Source organism: Halichoerus grypus, chromosome 6 (assembly GCF_964656455.1).
Source record: "Halichoerus grypus chromosome 6, mHalGry1.hap1.1, whole genome shotgun sequence".
Classification (NCBI taxonomy): domain Eukaryota; kingdom Metazoa; phylum Chordata; class Mammalia; order Carnivora; family Phocidae; genus Halichoerus; species Halichoerus grypus.
This window is the reverse complement of record NC_135717.1, coordinates 70,241,828-70,252,385: the sequence shown is the minus strand read 5'-3', so window position 1 is coordinate 70,252,385 and position 10,558 is coordinate 70,241,828. Positions and strand designations below refer to the sequence as shown.

Genomic DNA, 10,558 nt, shown 5'->3' with positions numbered 1-10,558 from the left:
GATCAGACCTCACCAGGCATATTCTTCTTTGCATCTCAACTGGAGGAAAAAGAAAGAATTTGCCAACACTGGACTGGGCTCAGGGCTGAGCTGGTTACCTTGAACGGTTGGAATGCCACACCTGTTGCTACTGAAGACTAGGCACCCGGACTGGGAGAAATACATGATCAGCTCCCGTGTTTGCCTCACCTGTGCCACACAGAACCGCCTGACACCCCGGGCTGAGGCTGGGGGATCTCACACCTTCAATCATCCTGCAGTAGAACAGGAGGGCGGGGTCCGGGGCTCTGGTGGGGGCTCACACTCTGGGGACTCCGGGAGGCTGGGGCTAGGCAAAGAAGCCGCCAGTTGGAGACTTTCTGAGATAAAGCTCAGGAACAGGTTCTAGGAGCAGTGATGTCCGATGCTGGATTTTGAGGTTCTGTTTTCTGCATTGCGTTTCCTTTCGGTGTGAAGCCTTCAGCGAAGTAGCGTTACCGTGACAGCCTGGAGTTAGCTATACTTTAGAGCCGTGCCTGTCCAACGCTCGAGAGCATGGTGACAGCACCGTGCCAGGTTAGCACGGAGCAACAGCAGAGGGGCAGGGAAGAGGGCTCCAGAATGGAAGCAACAACCAAAAAGGAATGTGTGCGACACGTATGGACTCCTCGTCGACTCAGCAATATCAGGAGAAGGGACCTCTGCAGGCTGGGCTCTCTGTGCTGAGGCAAATGGGGAACAGAGCTGGTTGGGTGGAACCTCACCACCAGGGCTAGAGAACTTGACATCTTCAGGAACCCTTGTTTCCTTGAGTCCCAAACAGCTCTACTGCTGCCTAGGGTCTTACAAAATCATGAAGCCCAATTTCATCACCTTCTCACCATCACCCTTTGCCCTGAATCTCAGAAGAAGCAATTCTATCCATTTCTAACCCTCTGAACACTGTCTGAAAGACCAAAAAGGAGTGATTGCAATGCCGCTCTCCCTCCTCCTCCACTTCCTACCATCCCCTGAGTTTATGCAAAACTCCTTGTTCCTTTCAGGGCAACAAAAGTCCTTGTGCACATTAATGGATTCGCACGGGGGCAGCGGAGCCCTAGCTCAGCCAGCTCAAAACTCTCTGTTGCATTTATCACTGGCTCTCAAATGGACTCTTTTTTGGTGGCATCGAGGGGAACTCTAAGGGCAGCTTCATCACCCTTTCACATAGTGTACATCTTTCGGCCCAAGGTATGTGCAAGAAGGGGAGGGACTTGTGTGGTCATTCTAAGGTCGATCATAGGGACCTCTCCCACCAACCACCTGTCCCAGTATCGAAATCCCCTTCTCAGTCACTCTTCATCTAATCACTGGGCAGCTTTTCTGAGTGTGTCCAGGCCTCCATCACCGGGCCTGAATCCCCCACTGATTCCGATCCACAAGGCCAGTCCAGCTCGCCATGTCTTACACCATCCCATTGCTGGCCACCACCTTAGATTCCATCGCCCATTTCCTCTCCCTACATGGTCTTGTCCCCATTCTGCTCTTCGTTCCCTCCCCAGTGATCCTTGCCTTTCCCTTGTTTCTTGGGGAAACCCTATTCCCTCACACACAAAATCTCTCGTGTTCTTCTGTGTTAACCCATTTATGCAGTCAGACAGCAATATTTTTTTTTTTTAAATATTTTATTTATTTATTTGAGACAGAGAGAATGAGAGAGACAGAGCACATGAGAGGGGGGAGCATCAGAGGGAGAAGCAGGCTCCCTGCCGAGCAGGGAGCCCGATGCGGGACTCGATCCAGGGACTCCAGGATCATGACCTGAGCCGAAGGCAGTCGCTTAACCAACTGAGCCACCCAGGCGCCCCAGACAGCAATATTTTTAAAGAGAGTCCATAAAGTTCCCAGGCATTGTCCTGTGTATTGAGAATATAGTGACGGATAACATAAACAGGCGTCTGCTCATGGTGTGTACACTCTCCTGGGGGACAAATAAAAGAGTAAGAGTAAATAAATGAACAAGGTACTTTGAGACGGTGATAAGAATTTGATAATGGAATAGAGTGACTGGAGGCCCAGAAAGAGTGCTTTAGATAATGTGATGAGAGACGGACTCTTCAAGAATGTGACATTCGAGACAGATCTGAATGGCGGGAAGAACTCAGCCGTGGGGCAGTTCCAGGTTGAAGTTCCAACTCTACAGATTGGCAACACTATAAATTTACCATCTCTAACCTTGGGTGTGCCCTTAGAACATTCTGGCAATCCTTTTATGTATGCTGGCCTGCTTCCTCACATGCATTGCTCACTGGATATTCAAAATCTTTTCAAGATCATATCACTTCCCTACCTTCTTCTCTCTCAACAGTCTGTTTTTACTTCACAGAGAAACTTCAGAACCTCAGGGGAAATCTCCATCCACCTACTGCCTCCCTGCACCTGCAGGTACTACCCCTCTGAACCCATGTTTTCTCCTTCCTTCCCATCTTCATAGAAGTGTCCCTCCCCCCGAGCCCATATTCATATGTTCTGGGTCCCACCTCCTCCCATTACCTCAAGGCTGTCGCCAACCTTTGTGGATAGTTTCAACTTTTCCCTGTAGGCTGGCCTCTTCCATTCAACATAAAAAACATGCTCGTGTCCCTCTCTCAGCAGAAATACATTCTCTCATGCACTGCCGAAGGCCGTGTAAGTTGATTAAAATAAAAATAACAATAATAAATTCAACAGGCATTTTGCAATACATTTCAAGACTTAGACTTTTGCATAAATTTTGATTCAGTAATTTCACTTCTGGAATTTGTCATGAATGTGCTGTTGTAGACATAGTAACAAAGACAATCAACTAAGAGATAATAACAAAGAGAATCACTTGAGTGCTGTTTATAATATTGACATAGTATAAGCCATAAAGCCCAGTAATAGGGGAGAGTTTAAAAATAAAAGATGATATAGCTATATAATGGAACGCTCTTTGCTGCCATTCAGGATGGGGTTGTAGAAAAAGTAGTCAGGACAGTATATATTCATGATATATGGAAACACAAAAAGTAGCCTACATTAAATATTACCATTTAAAAAAGTATATTCCTGCTTTTGAAAAGACTGTAAGTATATTACATATGCCAAAATGTCAACAGTGATTATGTAGGAGAGAAGAGATTACATGAAACAGTTTGTACTACCATGTTCTAAATACATGTTCTACATTTTCTATACTAAGAATATATGGTTTAGTAATGAAGAGTGCATCTTGTTTCATATTTCTCCTTTGTTCCTATATATATCCCTTAATCCCTTGTCTTGTTCCGGGGATAAGCTTCTCCAAAGAGTGGCTTTCTCTCACGCGTCCTCTTCTTCCTCAGCCGTTCTCTGGTCAATCCGTGGCTCTCTGCCTCCTGACTCAGTTATTTCCCTGACGTTCAAGTTGCAAATTCAGTTCTTCCCTTTGCTGTCCACATCTTCCTTCACTTCTCTGCAGCATTTAATATCATTGTTTATTATTTCCTTGAAATTCTGGCCACTGCTTCCTGGTCTCTTTTTTAAGTTCTCTTTTCATACACCTGCCTCTTAAATGTTAGTGTTTCCCAGAGTTCCGTCTTTGGTCTCCTACTCTCATTCAACACTTTCTCTTGGATAATTGCAAAGGCACATGCAGCTTACAGTTCCAGCCCTGTGCCTCCAGGTGATGGCACCAGCTTAGTATACACTACTGCCTACCTTCACCTGAAGGTCCTACACATTCCTCACCATCGACATGTCCCTAGCTGAACTCACACCTTTCCCTAAGAGCTCGTTTCTCCTCCCATATTCACTATTTTGGATAATGACCTCCCATCCAGTCGTTCAAGTTAAAAATCTATAAATAGCCCTAGACTCCCTTTCTCCCTCATTTCCCCAACCCTACACACACTAATCTATTTTTTAAAAAAGATTTTATTTATCTGAGAGAAAGTGTGCACAAGTGGGGGGAGGGGCCGAGGAAGAAGCAGGCTCCCCGCCGAGCAGGGAGCCCGATGCAGGGCTCAATCCCAGGACCCTGGGGTCATGACCTGAGCTGAAGGCAGATGCTTAACGACTGAGCCATCCAGGGGCCCCCACATTAATCTATTTTTTAAGTAAGATGTTCCATCTCTTTCAAGATGCCTACTCCATATGACTTCTTTCAGTAAATGATCTTGCCTCTTCTCAGAGAAAATTAAAACTACCAGTAAGAATCCCCTCACCTTCCATGCATTCTCTACTGTGCATTCTCTACTATGATACAAACGTGAAAAAGCATGGTCTCTGGAGTTTCAAGTCTATTGAGCATTAGCGACTTGTTTGAACATTGGGAAAGATTTTTTTTCTCCCAACTGGTGTACATTATATTAATATTTAGATAAGACTTAAGGTGTAACCTGTTTGGTCAGATTCAAGGATAAGTTTGAATTGCATGATCGAAATGGCTAAAAGTCAAAGCAGTAAAATTTGGTATAGGTATCTGGAAAAGTTTGTATAAAAATCTTAACCCCTAAATGTGCACAGTTTGTGACTTGAATTCTAGCTCATTAATTTGTATAAAAGATCCTTTCTATAGAGCTACCCTACAACCCAGTAATTGCACTACTGGGTATTTACCCCAAAGAGACAAATGTAGTGATCCGAAAGGGCACCTGCACCCCAATGTTTATAGCAGCAATGTCCACAATAGCCAAACTGTGGAAAGAACCCAGATGTCCACTGACAGATGAATGGATAAAGAAGATGTGGTATATATATATATATATATATATATACAATGGAATATTACGCAGCCATCAAAAAATGAAATCTTGCCATTTGCAACGATGTGAATGGAACCAGAGGGTATTATGCCGAGTGAAATAAGTCAATCAGAAAAAGACAATTATCATTTGATCTCACTGATATGCAGAATTTAAGAAACAAGGCAGAGGATCATAGGGGAAGAGAGGGAAAAAAATGAAACAAGATGACACCAGAGAGGGAGACAAACCATAAGAGACTCTTAATCTCAGGAAACAAACTGAGGGTTGCTGGAGGGGAGTGGGGTGGGGAGACGGGGTGGCTGGGTGATGGACATTGGGGAGGGTATGTGCTATGGTGAGCGCTGTGAATTGTGTAAGACTGATGAATCACAGACCTGTACCCCTGAAACAAATAATACATTATATGTTAATTTAAAAAAATCCTTTCTTTGGATTCACTTATGTAAATTACATAGCAAATCTGAGTGCAGTCTGTCTTCTGTGAAGGCTACAGAGGCAGGCACAAACAACACAATAATGTCACTGCTCTGATGGAGGTAGGAATAGGGTTTGCTGATCACACAGATGTGGAAGAAATCGTAAGGGAAGTCTCCACAGAGAAGATAGCATTTGAGTTGGGACTTGAAGAAAATCTACAGTTTATCTACGTATAGCCTGTCATATTCCCACAGGAATTAATATGGTTTTGAAAACAAATGTAGGACTCCTACTTCCAGAAAGATGGAGTAGACATCCTTTTCCCTATTCGTCTCACCAACTACAGCTGAAACCACAGATGTTACATGTGAAACATACAGAGACTTTAAGAAGTAAAGATAAGAAAGCAGTCACACTAAGGACCTCCGGACATGAAGAATGGCAAGGAGTGCGTTCCGTGGGTTTACTTTTTGCCTCATTATCCCAGGCTGGGTGCTGAAAAACTGACAACATGGAAACACCGATAGGAGCAGAAGAAAAAAACCCCAAATTCAAGAAAAGTCTGCTCTCTTTCACCAAAGGACCAGGAAAGGGGAAGCCTAGCAAGACAGCTTGCAGATAACCACTCTGTTCCAGCCAAACACCACAGAGAAAATTATGGCTCTACCTTCCCTCCTTCCAGCAAAGATGGAGTGGGGAAGATAGACTGCCACCCTTTTCAGGTGGGCAGTAATGAAACATCTCCTGGGAGGTGTCAGGGAAACCTAGTGGAAAGTCCAGGTTTTCCCCACTGCTCAGAGGTAATGAGGCCACCCCCTCTGACCTCATCAGGAGACATACGCGGTCTCACAAGGAGACATAGGCAATAACAAGGCATCCCTGTGCCTCCCACTCAGGGTGGTATCAGTGATCAGGCCAGAGGGTGATCGGGCCACCAGGTATCAGTGATGGGGCCTACATCTCACTCCTGCTCTGTAGTAACAAGGAATTGCTCTTTCCTAGGTGTCAATGGAGGTACAGTGAGAAACCTAAACTTCAATCCCTATCTTGCAATAATGAGGCCGAGCCCACCCTTTACCAGTAAAGCAGTGTCAGAGAGACCGGCTAAAACAAAAGACTTAAATAAGATCCGGAGTTCCTCAATGTAATGCCCAAAATGTACAGGTTCCAACTGGAAATCACTCATTATACCAAGAACCAGGAAAACATCAACTTAAATGAGAAAAGAACCAACACATGCCAACAGCTAAATGACACAGGCGCTAGAATTATCTGGCAAGGATTTTAAAACAGCCATCATAAGAATGCCTCAGGGAGCAGTTACAAACTCACTGTAAACAAATGAAATAATAGAAAGTCTGAGCAAAGAAATAGAAGCTATAAAGAACAAAATGGACATTTTAGAATTGAAAATACAACAACCAAAATGAAAAACTCATTGGATGCTTCAGTAGGATAGAGTGACAGAGGAAAGAATCCATAACTGGAAGGTAGAACAATAGGAGTTCTCAATCTGGACAACAGAGACAAAATGGACTGGGGAAAAAAAAAATGAACAGAGCCTCAGAGACCTGGGGGAAGATACCAAAAGTTTTGTGTCATCATAGTCAGAGAAGAGAAAAAGGATGAGGCTGGAAAAGTATTGAAGAAATAATGACTGAATGTGGCCAAAAACATAAACTGACAGATTCAATAATCTGAGATCCCAAACAAACAAACAAACAAACCCAAAGAAACCCACACCAAGACACATCACAGTCAAACTTCTGTAAACTAAAGACAAGGGGAAAAAATTGAAAACAAGGAAAGAGAGACAACACCTTATCTGTAAGAGAAAAACAATGTTATTACATTTGATGGAGTCACTGAGTTCCCTAAGTCTATTGTTGTTTTGCATAATTCGTTTTTCTCTCTTTCGTTCACCTTGATTCCTTTCCATTACTCTGTCTTGTAGGTCATTCATTCATTCCTCTGCCTCTTGCATCCTGCTGTTCATTGCATCAAGCCTATTCCTCATTTCGTTTAGAGCCCCTTATCTCTGTGTCAAGGGGCTCACTCTGTCTTCCACCCTTTTCTCAAGTCCAGTGAGTATCCTTATGATCATTGTTTTAAATTCTCCAATAGGCATGTTACTTATATCCATTTCGCTTAGCTCTCTGGCCATGGTCTTTATCTTGTTCTTTTATTTGGGATAAATTCCTCTGTTTGGGCATTTTGGCTAAGTCTCTGCCTTATTCTGCATTAGGAGAGTCAGCCATGTCTCCTGTTCTTGAGGGTAATGACTTTATGAAGAAGACTTCATGAAGAAGAGGTCCTGGAGCAGTCGGCTGAGCATCCGACTCTTGGTTTCAGCTTGGGATCATGGGATCGAGCCCCATGTTGGGCTCCATGCTCATAGGGAGTCTGCTTGAGATTCTCTCTCCCTCTTCCTCTGCCCCTCCCCAGTCACACAAGCTTTCTCTCTCTCTCTCTCATTATCTCTAGAATAATGAAATAAAAATAAATAAATAAAATAAAATAATGAAATAAATCTTTAAAAAAAAAGAAGAGGTCCTGTAGTGCCCTGCTATATAGTGTCCCTTGTTCCCCAGGGCCTGGCACTTCCAGGAGTGTCTCCAATGTGTGTCCTTCAGGCCAGCCCTCTGCAGAGACTCTCTTTGCCTATTGTGGGCAGTGTTTGGACCCTGGCCTGAATTCGGTACGTTTTAACTAGGGGTGTTCTGGTCTGCTTGTGAAATGAGACCTGTCACTGCTGCCACCAGAACTGAGGCCTCACAAAACTCCTGGGTTGAGAGATGTGGTGTTGTCAGGGGTTTGGGCCAGTCTTTTAGGCTAGGGGAACTGCGGCACTGGGACTGAGGCAAGTGTGACTGGGAGGGGTAGTTCCACAGGAGTGCAGGGGAGGGGAGGCAGGGCTTGGTGTAGCAAGTTAGGTAGTGAATGTCTAGTGCTGTGCTGGTTCCCACAGGTGGCTCTGCGCTTATGCTGAGGGTCGGGAGAGGGAAATGGCACTGGCCAGTTCCTTTGTTCCTGGAGGGTCTCTCCATGAACGCTGTCTCACTGGGATGTGCTCTGAGATGAACAAATAACCTGCCCACTGTGTGCCCAGGTGCCCTTTAGATCACTATTTTCACACTCTTTGCCCATGGGCTGTTTGCTTGCCTTCTCTCCTAGAGCAGCCCCAATGTCTCCAAGTTCTCCCAGAGCCAAGCACTCTGACCTTTAAAACTCTAGGTTTTAAGCCCTGCTTGTTGCCAGAATTCCCAAAATTCAGCCCCTCTTGCTTTCAAGCCAATTGCTCTGGGAATTTCTCTCCCTGGTGTGGGCTCCCCTGGTGCTAGTCTGTCTCTCGCCCTTCTCAGTGACCGCAGTTCCCTCCCCACCACAGCTGCCATGGTCTACTTTCTCCCAAGCCACATCTCCACACTTCCTACCTTCTTCGATGTGGCCTCTTCTCCTCTTCTCTGCCTTTAGTTGTGGAGTTCGTTCTGCCAGTCTTCAGGTCAATTTCTGGGGTATTTAGGATGATTTGATAGTCACCTAGTTGTATTCGTGTCCACTACAGAGCATCCAGCTGTCCTGCAGGGATTATCGAAGTGAGAGAATGATAGGATTTTATTTTATTTTTTTTTAAAGATTTTATTTATTTATTTGACAGTGAGAGAAAGAACACAAGCACAAGCAGGGCGAGCAGCAGGCAGAAGGAGAGGGAGAAGCAGAGAGCCCAACATCAGGCTCGATCCCAGGACCCCGGGATCATGACCTGAGCCGAAGGCAGATGCTTAACCGATTAAGCCAACCAGGGCCCCCAAGAATGATAGGATTTTAAAGGAGAGAAAGACCCCAAAGGGACATAAAACATTACCTAGAAGAGTTAGGACGGTAAACATCAGGGCTGACAAATCATAGCTCTCGGCCAAAGCTACTCCAGACCCAGCAGGTGAACCGATACAGCTTTCAGGGACGTGTTTGAGCTAAGAGCCACAAGAGCTTCTTGAAGCTTTGAAAAACTGTGAAAATTCAAATTACCTTTGACATTCAGAAACCTCTAGCAAGCTGAAGACAGATGATGAACATGAATGACTTAATTTCCAGTTAGAGGAAAAACAAGGTGAGAACTGTAGGAAACTGTTTTCACTTCATGGACCAATTTTCAGATAACACAAAGCTGACTGAGAAAACCAGCTCAGGAATCAGGGAATTATAGGCAGAAAAATAACAGTGAAAAGGAGACACTGAATGGGATGATGTGGTGGAATGCAAGCCTTTTGTGGTTAAAGGAAACACTTGGAAAGCTCTCTGGTGTTAGCTCAAGTTTAATACTTGCATCGCACAGTTACTTGTAACAGAGAAAGCAAATGCTCCTGGACTGTAGATCCCAGAGTCCTCCCTGAGGAGGCTGGTGTGCTGTTTCTAAATCAGCATCACTCCGGTTAAATGTCTTGGTAGAAGAGTTCCACACACTTCCTCGAGCCTCCCAGGTGTGCAGAGCTTTATTACTAACAGGGAGCTTGAAAGCACCACACCTATAGAAATAATAACCAGCAGGACTGGTGACTTCCTCTTCATACTTGTTTTTTTGCTCTGAACTGTGTGTTTACAAATACAAACATAAATAAACAATTGCCTGCATGTGTTGTGTACCTACAAAGCCCCATGCTAGAGCTTTCTATCTCCGCGGATCACTGCAACAGCCCCAGGAAGTGGGTGATTATCAGCCACCTCCAGAGAGGACACTAGGGTGTACAGCCAAGATTTGACCATGGGTCTGACTCTTGAGGCTGCCTTCTTAACTTCTCCAAAGCCCTCTGGTGAAGAGGAATTCTTGCCATTTTCCCCAAATGCAAGAGAATCTGCATTTTCACCTGGACACAACTGACATTTTCTTGAGGTAGGGGGTGAATTAAGGAGCCCTTGGCAATACATTATGATATTTTCATACGAAATGTAAGCTAAAGTACCAATGACTGCATGTGGGTTATCAAAACAGAGATTAACAGTCTGAGTCATATAGTAATTTATTTCAAATTTGGCTTCAGCACCCCTTGCTAAGTGATTTCAAAAGTAGGCCAACAGCGTGGGAATGGCTCTCATGACGTCATAGTTAGGCAATCTGATTCCCACCCTGAAAGGCTGAGACCTGCATTCGAGCCTGGTGCTGGCCTCTTGCCATCCCCCACCCAACCACCCGCCCATCCACAGTTCAGATTCAACGAGTTGCTCCCCGTTTTGTGTATGTGTGTTTTTTAAAAGATTTTCTTTATTTATTTGACAGAGAGACACAGCGAGAGAGGGAACACAAGCAGGGGGAGTGGGCGAGGGAGAAGCAGGCTTCCCGCCGAGCAGGAGCCCGATGCAGGGCTCGATCCCACGATGCTTAACGACGGAGCCACCCAGGCGCCCCCGGTTTTGTG

At 44.9% G+C, this 10,558-nt stretch overlaps 1 long non-coding RNA gene across 4 annotated transcripts in view; it reads right to left on the bottom strand.

The window, feature by feature from the left end:
- Positions 1–1,197: 1,197 nt before the first annotated feature.
- The window catches only part of LOC144382333 (uncharacterized), a 59,938-nt gene continuing 50,577 nt past the window's right edge, over positions 1,198–10,558 (bottom strand). For 3 of the 4 annotated variants that reach the window (XR_013449043.1, XR_013449044.1, XR_013449041.1), the window contains exons 3-6: positions 9,010–9,154; positions 8,579–8,723; positions 2,512–3,433; positions 1,198–1,939 (exon numbers count right to left, since the gene is read on the bottom strand). This is a non-coding gene — a long non-coding RNA (uncharacterized LOC144382333). The remainder of the gene's footprint in view (positions 1,940–2,511; positions 3,434–8,578; positions 8,724–9,009; positions 9,155–10,558) is intronic. The other variant, XR_013449042.1, reaches the window with a different exon arrangement.